This window comes from Ranitomeya variabilis, chromosome 4 (assembly GCF_051348905.1).
Source record: "Ranitomeya variabilis isolate aRanVar5 chromosome 4, aRanVar5.hap1, whole genome shotgun sequence".
In the NCBI taxonomy this organism is placed as follows: domain Eukaryota; kingdom Metazoa; phylum Chordata; class Amphibia; order Anura; family Dendrobatidae; genus Ranitomeya; species Ranitomeya variabilis.
In genome coordinates this window covers 368537439-368552379 of record NC_135235.1, presented here as the reverse complement: position 1 = coordinate 368552379, position 14941 = coordinate 368537439, and the positions used below count along the sequence as shown (strand labels likewise).

The 14941-nt window shown below is 44.0% G+C and overlaps 1 protein-coding gene across 1 annotated transcript in view; it reads right to left on the bottom strand.

Moving 5' to 3' along the window:
• LOC143764781 (sulfotransferase 2B1-like) overlaps positions 1 to 9410 on the bottom strand; it is a 203345-nt gene extending 193935 nt beyond the window's left edge. Inside the window, exon 1 of the mRNA XM_077250734.1 lies at positions 9398 to 9410. The gene's annotated coding sequence lies outside the window, so the exon portion shown is untranslated. The remainder of the gene's footprint in view (positions 1 to 9397) is intronic.
• Between the last annotated feature and the right edge of the window lie 5531 nt (positions 9411 to 14941).

The window sequence follows — 14941 nt, the reverse complement described above, 5'->3', positions numbered from 1 at the left end:
CAACGCCGCTCTGGCGGACGCCACTAACCACCCTAACCAGAGCCCGGAAAGCGCATTGCGCTGCACTTGCGGTCGCTGCTGAGACGCTGAATTATGTGCTGGATGTGCAGAGTAGCACTGTCTGGCGCTAGGTAGCTTCCACCATTCGCGAGCAAGCAACAACACTAGGGATGGGAGTGATACGGAGCTTTCATCCATTGACAGGTATTCATCTACACATACACAAGTAAATAAGTTTACACTAGCGCATGGCCGAGCGGCCATGCGAACAATTTATAGCAGTAGCGCTCCAGAAACTTCCTGGTGGTCCAAAAGGAGCGGCAACAGGACCTGAGCATGTGACCACCGACCTCCAATGGGAGGTCGTCCCGTGGGCATGCTCAGTATAGGAAAAGCAGGACTCAGTCCCAGAAAGGCCTGCTTGCTGCTGATCAGTGCTGGCTACAAAGGCAGAGCCTGGAAAGGGAGCAGTAACCATTCGCACAGTATCAGCTTGAGCCAGATGCTGGGACTGACGTCTCCGCTGAGCAGGTTCCACTGCGGCTGGAGGAGAATGGGAGACCGCAGCGGACATGGTTCGAGGTTCCCCCTGTGCAGCGGTGGGAACTCGACACATAACATTACCCATTATCACCACCTTAGTTAGGGTAAAATAAAAAAAAGTATTTATTTCCATTTTCCTGTTAAGGCTGGGGCTAAAGTTAGGGTTTTGATTACGTTTACGGTTGGGTTAGGGTTAGGGGTGAGTTGGGATTAGGGTTAGGGGTGTGTTGGGGTTATGGTTGGGATTAGGCTTTGGGGTGTGTTGGGGTTAGGGTTGGAGTTAGAAATGGGGAGGTTTCTACTGTTTAGGCACACCAGGGGCTCTGCAAACGCAACATGACTTCCAATCTCAATCCATACAATTCTGCGTTGAAAAAGTAAAACGGTGCTCCTTCACTTCCGAGCTCTGCCGTACGCTCAAACAGTAGTTTACCCCCACATATGGGGTATCAGCATACTCAGGACAAATTGGGGTCCAATTTCTCCTCTTACCCTTGAGAAAATACAAAACTGGGGGCTAAAAAATCATTTTTGCGGAAAAAAAAAAGATTTTTTATTTTCATGGCTCTGCAGTATAAAACTTTAGTGAAGCAATTGGGGGTTCATAGTGCTCACCACACATCTAGATACGTTCCTTGGGGGGTATAATTTCCAAAATTGGGTCACTTGTGGGGGGTTTCTACTGTTTAGGTACATCAGGAGCTCTGCAAATGCAAAGTGACGCCCGCAGACCATTCCATCAAAGTCTGTATTTCAAAACGCCACTTCTTCCCTTCCTAGCTCTGCCATGCGCCCAAACAGTAGTTTTCTCCCACATATGGGGTATCAGCGTACTCAGAACAAATTGCACAACAACTTTTGGGGTCCAATTTCGACTGATACCCTTGGGAAAATACAAAATTTGGAGCTAAAAGATCATTTTTGCAGAAAAAAAGGATTTCTTAATTTTCACGGCTCTACATTATAAACTTCTGTGAAGCACTTGGGGGTTCAAAGTGCTTACAACACATCTAGATAAGTTCCTTGGGGGTCTACTTTCCAAAATGGTGTCACTTTTGGGGTTTTCTACTGTTTAGGCACATCAGGGGCTCTCCAAACGCGACATGGCATCCTATCTCAATTCCAGCTAATTTTGCATTGAAAAGTCAAATGGCGCTCCTTCCCTTCCGAGCTCTGCAACACGCCCAAACAGTGGTTTACCCCCACATATGGGGTATCGGCATACTCGGGACAAACTGTACAACAACTTTTGTTGTCCAATTTCTCCTGTTACTCTTGGTAAAATAAAACAAATTGGATCAGAAGTAAATTTTTTGTGAAAAAAAGTTAAATGTTCATTTTTTTTTAAACATTCCAAAAATTCCTGTGAAACACCTGAAGGGTTTATAAACTTCTTGAATGGGGTTTTGAGCACCTTGAGGGGTGCAGTTTTTAGAATGGTGTCATACTTTGGTATTTTCTATCATACAGACCCCTCAAAGTGACTTCAAATGTGATGTGGTCCCTAAAAAAAAAAATGGTGTTGTAAAAATGAGAAATAGCTGGTCAACTTTTAACCCTTATAACTCCTTAACGGAAAAAAAATTTGTCCCAAAATTGTGCTGATGTAAAGTAGACTTGTGTGAAATGTTACTTATTAAGTATTTTGTGTGACATATCTCTGTGATTTAAGGGTATGAATATTCAAAGTTGGAAAATTGTGACATTTTCAAAATTTTCACCAAATTTCCATTTTTTAACAAATAAACTCAAGTAATGTCAAGGAAATTTTACCACTAGCATGAAGTACAATATGACCCGAGAAAACAGTGTCAGAATCACCAGGATCCATTGAAGCATTCCAGAGTTATAACCTCATAAAGGGACAATGGTCAGAATTGTAAAAATTGGCCCAGTCATTGACATGCAAACCACCCTTTTTTCATTGTTTTGTTTTTCAAATAAACACGTGGATGGTATTGTGTCTCAGGGCTCAATGGATTACTGAAATCAATCTTAAACCCAAGTGATAATTCGTTTTCCAGGTGATTCTAATTAAAGGAAACTACTTAAAAATTATGTTCCAAATTATTAAGCAGGTCACAGGTTCCAAACAATATAGGAAATAAAAAGGATCTCTCTGCTGCTGAAAAGCATTAAATAGTGCAATGCATTGGACAAGGTATGAAAACATTAGATATTTCACGAAAACTTAAGAGTGATCATCATACTGTTAAGAGACTTGTGACTGAAACAGAGCACAGACAGAGTTCATGCAGGTAAAGGCATAATGACGAAGGTTTCTGCCAGACAAATTCATTGGATTACGAGAGCAGCTGCCAAAATACCATTACAAAGCAGCAAACAGTTATTTGAAGCTGCTGGTGCCTCTGGAGTCCCTCAAACCTCAAGGTGTAGGATCCATCAAAGTCTTGCTGTGGTGCATAAACCTACTATTCGGCCACCCCTAAACAGTGTTCACAAGCAGAAACGGTTGCAGTGGGCCCAGACATACATGAAGACTAATTTCCAAACAGTATTGCTTAGGCTAGTTTCACATCTGTGTTTAAAAACGCAGCGTTTAAAACGCAAACGCAGGTGGTGAAAAAACGCATGTAAACGCGTGCAAACGCTGCGTTTTTTAGACGCATGCGTTTTCTCATGCGGTAAAAAAAACGCGGCGTTTTGACGCGTTTACATGCGTTTTTTCCTGCGTTTGCATTTTTGAAATGCATGCTGAGAAGTGTGTGGCAGCTGCCAATCATCAAAATTAGGGTTGAGCAAAACAGATCGGCCAATTTCAAAAGTCGCCAACTTTTGGCAAAGTCGGGTTTTGTTTTATATATATATATATATATATATATATATATATATATATATATATATAATTGAGACACACACATATATATATATATATGTATATATATATATATATATATATATATATATATATATTTATATATTTATATTTACTTCAGCGCGATATAGCAGAAAAGCCGATTGCTGGCTTTTCATTTCTCCTGCCTAAACCCGACATGATATGAGACATGGTTTACATACAGTAAACCATGTCATATCCCCCTTTTTTTTGCATATTCCACACTACTAATGTTAGTAGTGTGTATGTGCAAAATTAAGGCGCTGTAGCTATTAAATTTAAGGATTTAAGGACGTCGAGCGTGGGAAAAAGTTCCCAGGCTCGAGGTCATATGAGGACATCACCGCGACTGAAGGTAACTACAGGTCATTGACCTACATTACCTTCATTCCCCGGGGTTTACAGGCAGGAGCACAGCTGCATTATAGCAGAGCTCCTGCCTGTAAAATATTTTAACCCCTTCAGATGGATTTACATCGTGGGACGTTACAGATCTACGGAAGGTATGTATATTGTTGGTTTATTATTTTATTATTTTTAATTTGTTACAGAACGAGGGTCTTCAGGTGGATTGAGAGAGCAATAAAATATTACAACAACCTGTGTGTTTATTTCATTAAAATACTTTGCAATATTGTGTGTGTTGTTTTTAACCATTTCATACAATTGGATTAATAATGGATAGGTGTCATAATTGACGCCTCTCCATTATTAATCTGGCTTAATGTCACCTTACAATAGCAAGGTGACATTAACCCTTCATTACCCCATATCCCACCGCTACACGGGAATGGGAAGAGAGTGGCCAAGTGCCAGAATAGGCGCATCTTCCAGATGTGCCTTTTCTGGGGTGGCTGGGGGCAGATGTTTTTAGCCGGGGGGGGGCAATAACCGTGGACCCTCTCCAGGCTATTAATATCTGCCCTCAGTCACTGGCTTTACCACTCTGGTGGAGAAAATTGCGCGGGAGCCCACGCCAATTTTTTCCGCGATTTAACCCTTAAATTTAATAGCTACAGCGCCGAAATTTTGCACATACACACTTCTAACATTAGTAGTGCGGAATATGCAAAAAAAAGGGGGATATGACATGGTTTACTGTATGTAAACCATGTCTCATATCATGTCGGGTTTAGGCAGGAGAAATGAAAAGCCGGCAATTGAATTACCGGCTTTAAGGTTAGGGGTAGGGTTAGGGGTAGGGTTAGGGTTTGGATCCCTTTATCACCTTGATGGTGGGGGGTGGCTTATCGGTGTGTATTCTTGTTTTTTTCTATTGAAACGCATGCGTTTAAAACGCAACCAAACGCATGTGCTTAAAAACGCATGCATTTACATAGACAGCAATACGTTTTTTTGCGGCAAAAAAATGCATGCGTTTTTTTGCGGCAAAAAAACGCCTCTAGAAATTACTACATGTTGCATTTCTGAAACAAAACGCAAGCATAGAAAAGACGCATGCGTCGTCAAACGCGGCAAAACGCATTCAAAAAATGCATGCGTTTTTAATGTTAAATATAGGGAAAAAAACGCATGCTTTTTTTTGCGCTAAAACGCAGCGGCAAAAAACGCAAATGTGAAACCAGCCTTACTGATGAGTGACGAGCAACCCTGGATGGTCCAGATGCATGGAGTAGTGGATGGTTGGTGGATGGCCACCATGTCCCAACAAAAAAAAATATACATATAAATATATATAGCTTAATATACACATTTTTGCAAAAAAACGTATCAACTAAATACCCTGTTTTCTTTACATCTTTTGACTAGCACTTGCTGATTACTGTGATTTTTTTTTTTTACAACAGAGTATTTTTGACCTCAGTGTGCTCTTTTGTGTCTTCAAGTTTTCTGGTGGTGTGAACAGGTTCCTACAGACTTGTTCAATGTGCAAGTGGCCCATGTGTTTCTGGTTCTATAATTGTTCTCTTGTTTCTACAAGACTGGGGAGTCCACCACTCCTCTGTGGGTCATTTGCATTTAAGCTGTTCCATCCTGCATGTCCACATGGATAGTCCTTCTCTGAACCCTGCTTATACAGGTACTATACAGATGATCAGGTTTTAAATACATCAGATAGGGATTTTATACATTAGTTAGGACTGCTCTAGAAGGGTATACCTTGACGATTTGGTGGAGCAGCTTAATATACATTTTTTTGCAAAAAAACGTATCAACTAAATACCCTGTTTTCTTTACATCTTTTGACTAGCACTTGCTGATTACTGTGATTTTTTTTTTTTTACAACAGAGTATTTTTGACCTCAGTGTGCTCTTTTGTGTCTTCAAGTTTTCTGGTGGTGTGAACAGGTTCCTACAGACTTGTTCAATGTGCAAGTGGCCCATGTGTTTCTGGTTCTATAATTGTTCTCTTGTTTCTACAAGACTGGGGAGTCCACCACTCCTCTGTGGGTCATTTGCATTTAAGCTGTTCCATCCTGCATGTCCACATGGATAGTCCTTCTCTGAACCCTGCTTATACAGGTACTATACAGATGATCAGGTTTTAAATACATCAGATAGGGATTTTATACATTAGTTAGGACTGCTCTAGAAGGGTATACCTTGACGATTTGGTGGAGCAGCTTAATATACATTTTTTTGCAAAAAAACGTATCAACTAAATACCCTGTTTTCTTTACATCTTTTGACTAGCACTTGCTGATTACTGTGATTTTTTTTTTACAACAGAGTATTTTTAACCTCAGTGTGCTCTTTTGTGTCTTCAAGTTTTCTGGTGGTGTGAACAGGTTCCTACAGACTTGTTCAATGTGCAAGTGGCCCATGTGTTTCTGGTTCTATAATTGTTCTCTTGTTTCTACAAGACTGGGGAGTCCACCACTCCTCTGTGGGTCATTTGCATTTAAGCTGTTCCATCCTGCATGTCCACATGGATAGTCCTTCTCTGAACCCTGCTTATACAGGTACTATACAGATGATCAGGTTTTAAATACATCAGATAGGGATTTTATACATTAGTTAGGACTGCTCTAGAAGGGTATACCTTGACGATTTGGTGGAGAAGCTTAATATACATTTTTTTGCAAAAAAACGTATCAACTAAATACCCTGTTTTCTTTACATCTTTTGACTAGCACTTGCTGATTACTGTGATTTTTTTTTTTTTTTTATTTATTTATTTTTTTTTACAACAGAGTATTTTTGACCTCAGTGTGCTCTTTTGTGTCTTCAATAAAATTTGTTGTATAATCTAACGGGTGATGACTTATTAGACTGACTGAGTTTTTCCAAGAGAGGGTGATGGGACTATGGAAGGTTCGAGGGGAGGAAGCTGGGCTAGGGTGGAGCCTGGGCAGAGTTTCAAGGGGTCCCGAAAATTCTGCCAGCATGGGGCCCCATAATTCCTAGTGGCAGCCGTGGCTTGAGTCACACAAAACATTTGAAAAAAAAATCGGTCCAAGTCTCCCTGCCAAGAATCGCAAAAGTATAAACCAAGTATCTTCCGAGTATCATGCGAGTACAATCCGATTTTTTACATCCGAATGCAGTGCGATTGCTATCCGACTGCAATGCGATTTTAACGTGAGCTTTTACATAGAGAATTACTCTGTCATGTACACATCATTTTCAAAGGAAATAGTCAAAACACACAGTGTGTGCAGCTTACTGTACATATATTTAATAACAGATAATTTTTCTGAAAAACAATTGGCGTGGGCTCCCGCATAATTTTTGTAACCAGCAGAGGGAAAGAGGACAGCTGAGGGCCGATGTTTATAGCCTGGGAAAGGGGTAATACCCATGGAGCTTCTCGGGCTATTAATATCAGCTCACAGCTGTATACTTAGCCTTTACTGGCTAATAAATTGGGGGACCCTAAAAAAATTACGTAGGGACCCCTATAATTAATATCTAGCAAAGGCGATGCAGTCAGCTGCGGGCTGATATTAATAGCCTAGGAAGGGGCCATGTATACTGCCCCCCCACCAGGCTAAAAACATCAGCTATCAGTTGCCCAAGAAAAGGCGCATCTCTAAGATGCGCCAATTCTGGCACTTAGCCTCGCTCTTCCCACTTGCCCTGTAGCGGTGGCAAGTGGGGTGATAGTTGAGGGGGTTGATGTCACCTTTGGTGTCACCTCTCCCTGTGAACTCCTATTCCCTGTCTGAGGGCACCACGAGCGTGAAAAAGGGAAATTAGACTTACCGGTTATTCCATTTCCAGGTAGTCCCTCAGGACAGCACCATGGAGGACGTCCTTCCTTGACCTATAGCGGGACAGGATCATAGAGAGGTTAAAAGGACCCTCCCACCTCCACCCTCCAGTGTTCTTTCAAAGTACCAACGAAGGATGGAAATAAATGGTCTAAACGTGCCCTTACAAACATGTCTGTAATAACCATTATTCTGCTTCATCTTAATGTGGAGCCATGGTGATCCAAAGGACGAACGATCTGCCGGTAGATTAATCCCGAACAATCCTAAAACAGAAACATAAGGGAGGGAACTATGGGTGCTGTCCTGAGGGACTACCTGGAAATGGAATTACCGGTAAGTCTAATTTCCCTTTTTCCATTACGTCCCTCAGGACAGCACCATGGAGAATACCAAAGCAACTCTCCCAGGGTGGGTACAGAAGCCCAGGAATCAAAGTCCCAGGCAAAAAAACAGACTAAATATATAAAGGATCTGAAAGATCAGAAAAAACATAGATATCTAAAGAGATCCACAAGGAAAATCACCGTAGTGAGTGCCTGGTATACATCTATAATGGCCAATTTCAGTATGAATGTGGTAAATGAAATAAACATCAGGAGCAGAGAGTGAGATACACCCATTGTACTCCAATACCAATAATGAACCACAGCAAGTTATTTATTGTGATAGATACTTATAGACATCGCAGCCCCAGAATAGGGTTAGAGAACCTTATTGCCCAGCAAAATATGGTGAAAGTCACAGCCACCACACAATGAGGACTGTATCGACCAATAATAAGCTGCATGTGCTTATAACCCAGGACTGTTCCTTCATTGGTCCTTCTGGGCTCAGATTAAGTCTTGGTTACAGACCAGCTTACCGTACTATAAGGAGACCTGCAGGACAGAGGTCCTGGATTGTGGGAATATCAAACCAATAACAGTTAGTACATGGATAATGGCACAGCATTGGGATGTACACACATCACTCATCCAGGAGATCACGTCTATTCCAAATCCTTAGATGTCTAACCCCAAGAAGGGTTATATATTATTGAAACTAAGGAATACACCATCCGGCAGGTAATATCTCCTGCCATTACCAACGTCGGGCTTCTCATTAGAAGCACTGAAAGAGAAACGTGGATCGTCACTCCTGTTTTACTTGATGTTAGACACAGGGTGTCCGGACTCTGAATCAATGAAGGTGGTGGTGGTAGTGCTAGTAAAAATCTTTCGACACTTGAAATTATTCGGAACTGCATTTATACGAGTCATTAGTCCAGACATTATAAGTATGTCAACTTATTTGTCCATATATGCATATTACGCACATACATATCCCAAGAGGCAATCTTCTCAGGAATCTTTATACACCCAGACTGCCATTGTGGGAGTAACCATATTCCATGGCTAGAGAAAAAGTAGGTTTCTTCCTCATTACGGAGGGAGATTATATACTGAGAGGCAGTGAGACTATGGGGTCTTAACAGTAAGAGCCCTGGATACAGTTTCATTTGTCTTAGGAGCCGTGACTGCTGTAAGAGCCGCGAGTATGGGATCCTCTGCCACACGACACAGTGCTGCTGCTTCACCACAAGGTACAAAAGGCAGTGCTGATGTCCCTGGAAAACAAATCGCAACAGACTTATGGGACCAGAAACTGTCTGTCTATCTGATTGCCGAATGTGGAGTTTGGGAAGGATTAATAATAACAACAATAATAAACTTCCATCCATATAGTGTCCACATATTCCGCAGCGCTTTACAGTTTGACAGTCTCAAACACAGCAGTCATAAGTAACAACCATACAATAATTAAAGCAAAATAAACCCACCTTGCTCCTGAGATCTTACACTCTACAATGAGGCAGGGAAGATACAAAGTACAGGTGTGTATCAACAATGTTGTATTTACAATGATTGCACAGCCATCTTCAGGGGGTGGGGATAGATGGAGATAGTGATAGTGGGCTACACACACACACACACACACACACACACACACACACACGCACAAACATAAAATGACTGATTAGGGAACGTGATAAGCCGCTCTGAACAAATGTGCCCTGAGGGTGCCCCCAAAACTATGCAAATTGTAGATAGTCCTAATATCTTTAAGGCAAAGCATTCCAAGGCTGAAGGAGTCCCTTCTTTCAACTCGTGGGATTTTCTGCTCCCAGGACAGTAGTATGTCCTTTTATAGGATGTACCAAAATGACTTATGTCATCTTTTAAAGCTAATTATGTAATAGACTTGCCTTTAGCAAGCCACTCAATATGATGCATAGAGGTACAATGATGCAGTATCATGCACAGAGGCACTCAATATGATGCATGGAGGTATTATGATGCAGTATGATGCACGGAGGCACGTAATATAATGCATAGAGGCACTAAGATGCAGTATTATGCATGGAGGCACTCAATATGATGCATAGAGGCACTATGATGCAGTATTATGCACGGAGGCACTCAAAATAATGCATAGAGGCGCTATGATGCAGTATTATGCACGGAGGCACTCAATATGATGCATAGAGGCACTATGATGCAGTATTATGCATGGAGGCACTCAATATGATGCATAGAGGCACTATGATGCAGTATTATGCACGGAGGCACTCAATATAATGCATAGAGGTGCTATGATGCAGTATTATGCACAGAGGCACTCAATATGATGCATAGAGGCACTATAATGCAGTATTATGCACAAAGGCACTCAATCTGATGCATAGAAGCAGTATGACTTACACTTTTAAGCAAAAGAGCCATCTATCAGAGCTCCAGATAAATCTCCACTCTGAACAGTACATCTCATTTATCAGACTGACTCCACCCGAAGGCTAATTAATGAGAAGCAGCTGGAGGGCAGTCTTCATGGAGACAATGTGCTGATTTAACACCTTGTGTCCTCCTCTGGATGGAGTAGTTAGGTTGCAAAGAAAAGTGAAACACTTGCTTATTGAACCAGAAAATGAAAATCATGCTTCTAAAAAGTCACTCTGAAGCCCAATCATAAGGCTCTGTGCAGACAAGACCTGCAACTAACTAAAGTCCAGTCATGAGATGTAGCCTGGACATATGGCCCTACCATAGCCTAGAGGTCCAAGGCCTAGCTGTAAATTGGTTCCAGGTACAGCTTTGGCACAAAGGCATGAGACTAGAGTCAGCCCAGAGGCCCAGGCCATCAATGCAACATTAAACCATGCACTCACCTGTGCTGGCTCCATACCTGCTAGAAGACAGGGGGAGCTGGTAACGCCGAGAGCCTACCATGGAAGGAAGCGGCGTCCCATCAGGAATGCTGCATTACTGCCTGTGCCCCCTTCCGTGTTCCATCGAAGAACGCACGCCGATCCTATGTGCCGACGCCCCTTTCTGATGTCACCAGAAGCACAATGGACTTCTCCACCACACAATTTTCGGGAGTAGCTGTGTTTTGCCGGTCGGCGTCCGAGCCGAGAGCCCCCCACCGGGAGGAAGTGGCTCTACCCAGGAGCCCGTCCGCTCGACTGGTCTCTGGGGCTGAGGGACTCCCAACCGGGAAGTTTCCACCCTGGGCTACTTGACAGGGGGAAGGATTGGACCTGCCACACGATCTCCTTAAGCCCATTTCACAGGCTGCCTGTTGGCTGAGGAACCTCTCAAAGAGGAGTCGGCCACGGTCCGTCTGACCAGAAAAAGGGAAGGTTGAGACCCCCAAACTCTGAGTCCATCTGGTACAGCACTGGTAGCTGAGGGACCTCTACCCAGTTAGGTGTCGGCCACGGACCACTTGATAGCCTGTGGATTCTCTTCCCCCTATCTTCGCTCTAGGAGCAACCTCTCATACGTCCGTCCCTGTAGGGACAGGAAAAAACACTGGAGGGTGGAGGTGGGAGGGTCCTTTTAACCTCTCTATGATCCTGTCCCGCTATAGGTCAAGGAAGGACGTCCTCCATGGTGCTGTCCTGAGGGACGTAATGGAAAAAGTTCTCCTGCTCGCGGTGCTGTCAGATATGTCCTGCGAGTTCACAGCCAATGAACTCACTTCACCTGTGTGATGTCAGCGCGAGCGCTGTAGGATATCACACTACACGGCTGCTAAATTGCCGGGTTTTCTTCTACCTATGTAATATACACTCACCGGCCACTTTATTAGGTACACCTGTCCAACTTCTTGTTAACACTTAATTTCTAATCAGCCAATCACATGGCGGCAACTCAGTGCATTTAGGCATGTAGACATGGTCAAGACAATCTCCTGCAGTTCAAACCGAGCATCAGTATGGGGAAGAAAGGTGATTTGAGTGCCTTTGAACGTGGCATGGTTGTTGGTGCCAGAAGGGCTGGTCTGAGTATTTCAGAAACTGCTGATCTACTGGGATTTTCACGCACAACCATCTCTAGGGTTTACAGAGAATGGTCCGAAAAAGAAAAAAAATCCAGTGAGCGGCAGTTCTGTGGGCGGAAATGCCTTGTTGATGCCAGAGGTCAGAGGAGAATGGGCAGACTGGTTCGAGCTGATAGAAAGGCAACAGTGACTCAAATCGCCACCCGTTACAACCAAGGTAGGCCTAAGAGCATCTCTGAATGCACAGTGCGTCGAACTTTGAGGCAGATGGGCTACAGCAGCAGAAGACCACACCGGGTACCACTCCTTTCAGCTAAGAACAGGAAACTGAGGCTACAATTTGTACAAGCTCATCGAAATTGGACAGTAGAAGATTGGAAAAACGTTGCTTGGTCTGATGAGTCTCGATTTCTGCTGCGACATTCGGATGGTAGGGTCAGAATTTGGCGTAAACAACATGAAAGCATGGATCCATCCTGCCTTGTATGGAGCATCTTTGGGATGTGCAGCCGACAAATCTGCGGCAACTGTGTGATGCCATCATGTCAATATGGACCAAAATCTCTGAGGAATGCTTCCAGCACCTTGTTGAATCTATGCCACGAAGAATTGAGGCAGTTCTGAAGGCAAAAGGGGGTCCAACCCATTACTAGCATGGTGTACTGTTATGACCCCAATGGCGAGGGTCTCAGAGGAACGTGGAAGTCTGCAGAAAACAAAAATCCAGCTCATAGGGCAGTGGTAACTGGGTTGACCATATATCTACTCCTAACGCCAACACTAGAAGTAGCCGGGGATCATTCCTACGTTGATTCTAGATGACACGCGCCAGCCGGAGAATCTAGCTACCCCTAGTAGAGGAAAACAAAAGACCTTTCTTGCCTCCAGAGAAGGGGACCCCAAAGCTGGATAGAAGCCCCCACAAATAATAACGGTGAGGTAAGAGGAAATGACAAACACAGAAATGAACCAGGTTTAGCACAGAGAGGCCCACTTACTGATAGCAGAAATAAGAAAGGTAACTTATATGGTCAACAAAAACCCTATCAAAATCCACACTGGAAATTCAAGAACCCCCGAACCGTCTAACGGTCCGGGGGGAGAACACCAGCCCCCCTAGAGCTTCCAGCAAAGGTCAGGATATAGATTTGGAACAAGCTGGACAAAAATACAAAACCAAAACAAATAGCAAAAAGCAAAAGGCAGACTTAGCTGATATAACTGGAACCAGGATCAGTAGACAAGAGCACAGCAGACTAGCTCTGATAACTACGTTGCCAGGCATTGAACTGAAGGTCCAGGGAGCTTATATAGCAACACCCCTAACTAACGACCCAGGTGCGGATAAAAGGAATGACAGAAAAACCAGAGTCAAAAAACTAGTAACCACTAGAGGGAGCAAAAAGCGAAATCACAACAGTACCCCCCCCCTTAGTGAGGGGTCACCGAACCCTCACCACGACCACCAGGGCGATCAGGATGAGCGGCATGAAAGGCACGAACTAAATCAGCCGCATGAACATCAGAGGCGACCACCCAGGAATTATCCTCCTGACCATAGCCCTTCCACTTGACCAGGTACTGAAGCCTCCGCCTGGAGAGGCGAGAATCCAAGATCTTCTCCACCACGTACTCCAACTCGCCCTCAACCAACACCGGAGCAGGAGGCTCAGCAGAAGGAACTACAGGCACAATGTACCGCCGCAACAAGGACCTATGAAATACATTGTGAATAGCAAACGACACAGGAAGATCCAGACGAAAAGATACAGGATTAAGGATTTCCAATATCTTGTAAGGCCCAATAAAACGAGGTTTAAATTTGGGAGAGGAGACCTTCATAGGAACAAAGCGGGAAGAAAGCCATACCAAATCCCCAACGCGTAGTCGGGGACCCACACCGCGGCGGCGGTTGGCAAAGCGCTGAGCCCTCTCCTGTGACAACTTCAAGTTGTCCACCACATGATTCCAGATCCGCTGCAACCTATCCACCACAGAATCCACCCCAGGACAGTCAGAAGGCTCCACATGACCCGAAGAAAAGCGAGGATGGAAACCAGAGTTGCAGAAAAAAGGCGAAACCAAGGTGGCGGAACTAGCCCGATTATTAAGGGCAAACTCAGCCAACGGCAAGAATGTCACCCAATCGTCCTGATCAGCAGAGACAAAACACCTCAAATAAGCCTCCAAAGTCTGATTGGTTCGCTCCGTCTGTCCATTAGTCTGAGGATGGAAAGCAGACGAAAACGACAAATCAATGCCCATCCTACTACAAAAGGATCGCCAGAACCTGGAAACGAACTGGGATCCTCTGTCTGGCACAATATTCTCAGGGATGCCGTGCAAACGAACCACGTTCTGGAAAAACACAGGAACCAGATCGGAAGAGGAAGGCAGCTTAGGCAAAGGAACCAAATGGACCATCTTGGAGAAGCGATCACATATCACCCAGATAACGGACATGCCCTGAGATAGCGGAAGATCAGAAATGAAATCCATGGAGATATGTGTCCAAGGTCTCTTCGGGACAGGCAAGGGCAAGAGCAAACCGCTGGCACGAGAACAGCAAGGCTTAGCTCGAGCACAAGTCCCACAGGACTGCACAAATGACCGCACATCCCTTGACAAAGAAGGCCACCAAAAGGACCTGGCCACCAGATCTCTGGTGCCAAAAATTCCCGGGTGACCTGCCAACACCGAGGAATGAACCTCGGAAATGACTCTGCTGGTCCACTTATCCAGGACAAACAGTCTGTCAGGTGGACAAGACTCAGGCCTATCCGCCTGAAATCTCTGCAACACACGTCGCAGATCCGGAGAAATAGCCGACAAGATAACTCCATCTTTAAGAATACCAACAGGATCAGCGACTTCAGGAGCATCAGGCACAAAGCTCCTAGAAAGAGCATCGGCCTTCACATTCTTTGAACCTGGTAAATACGAGACAACAAAATCAAAGCGGGAGAAAAACAATGACCAGCGGGCCTGTCTCGGACTAAGGCGTTTAGCAGACTCGAGATACATCAGATTTTTGTGATCA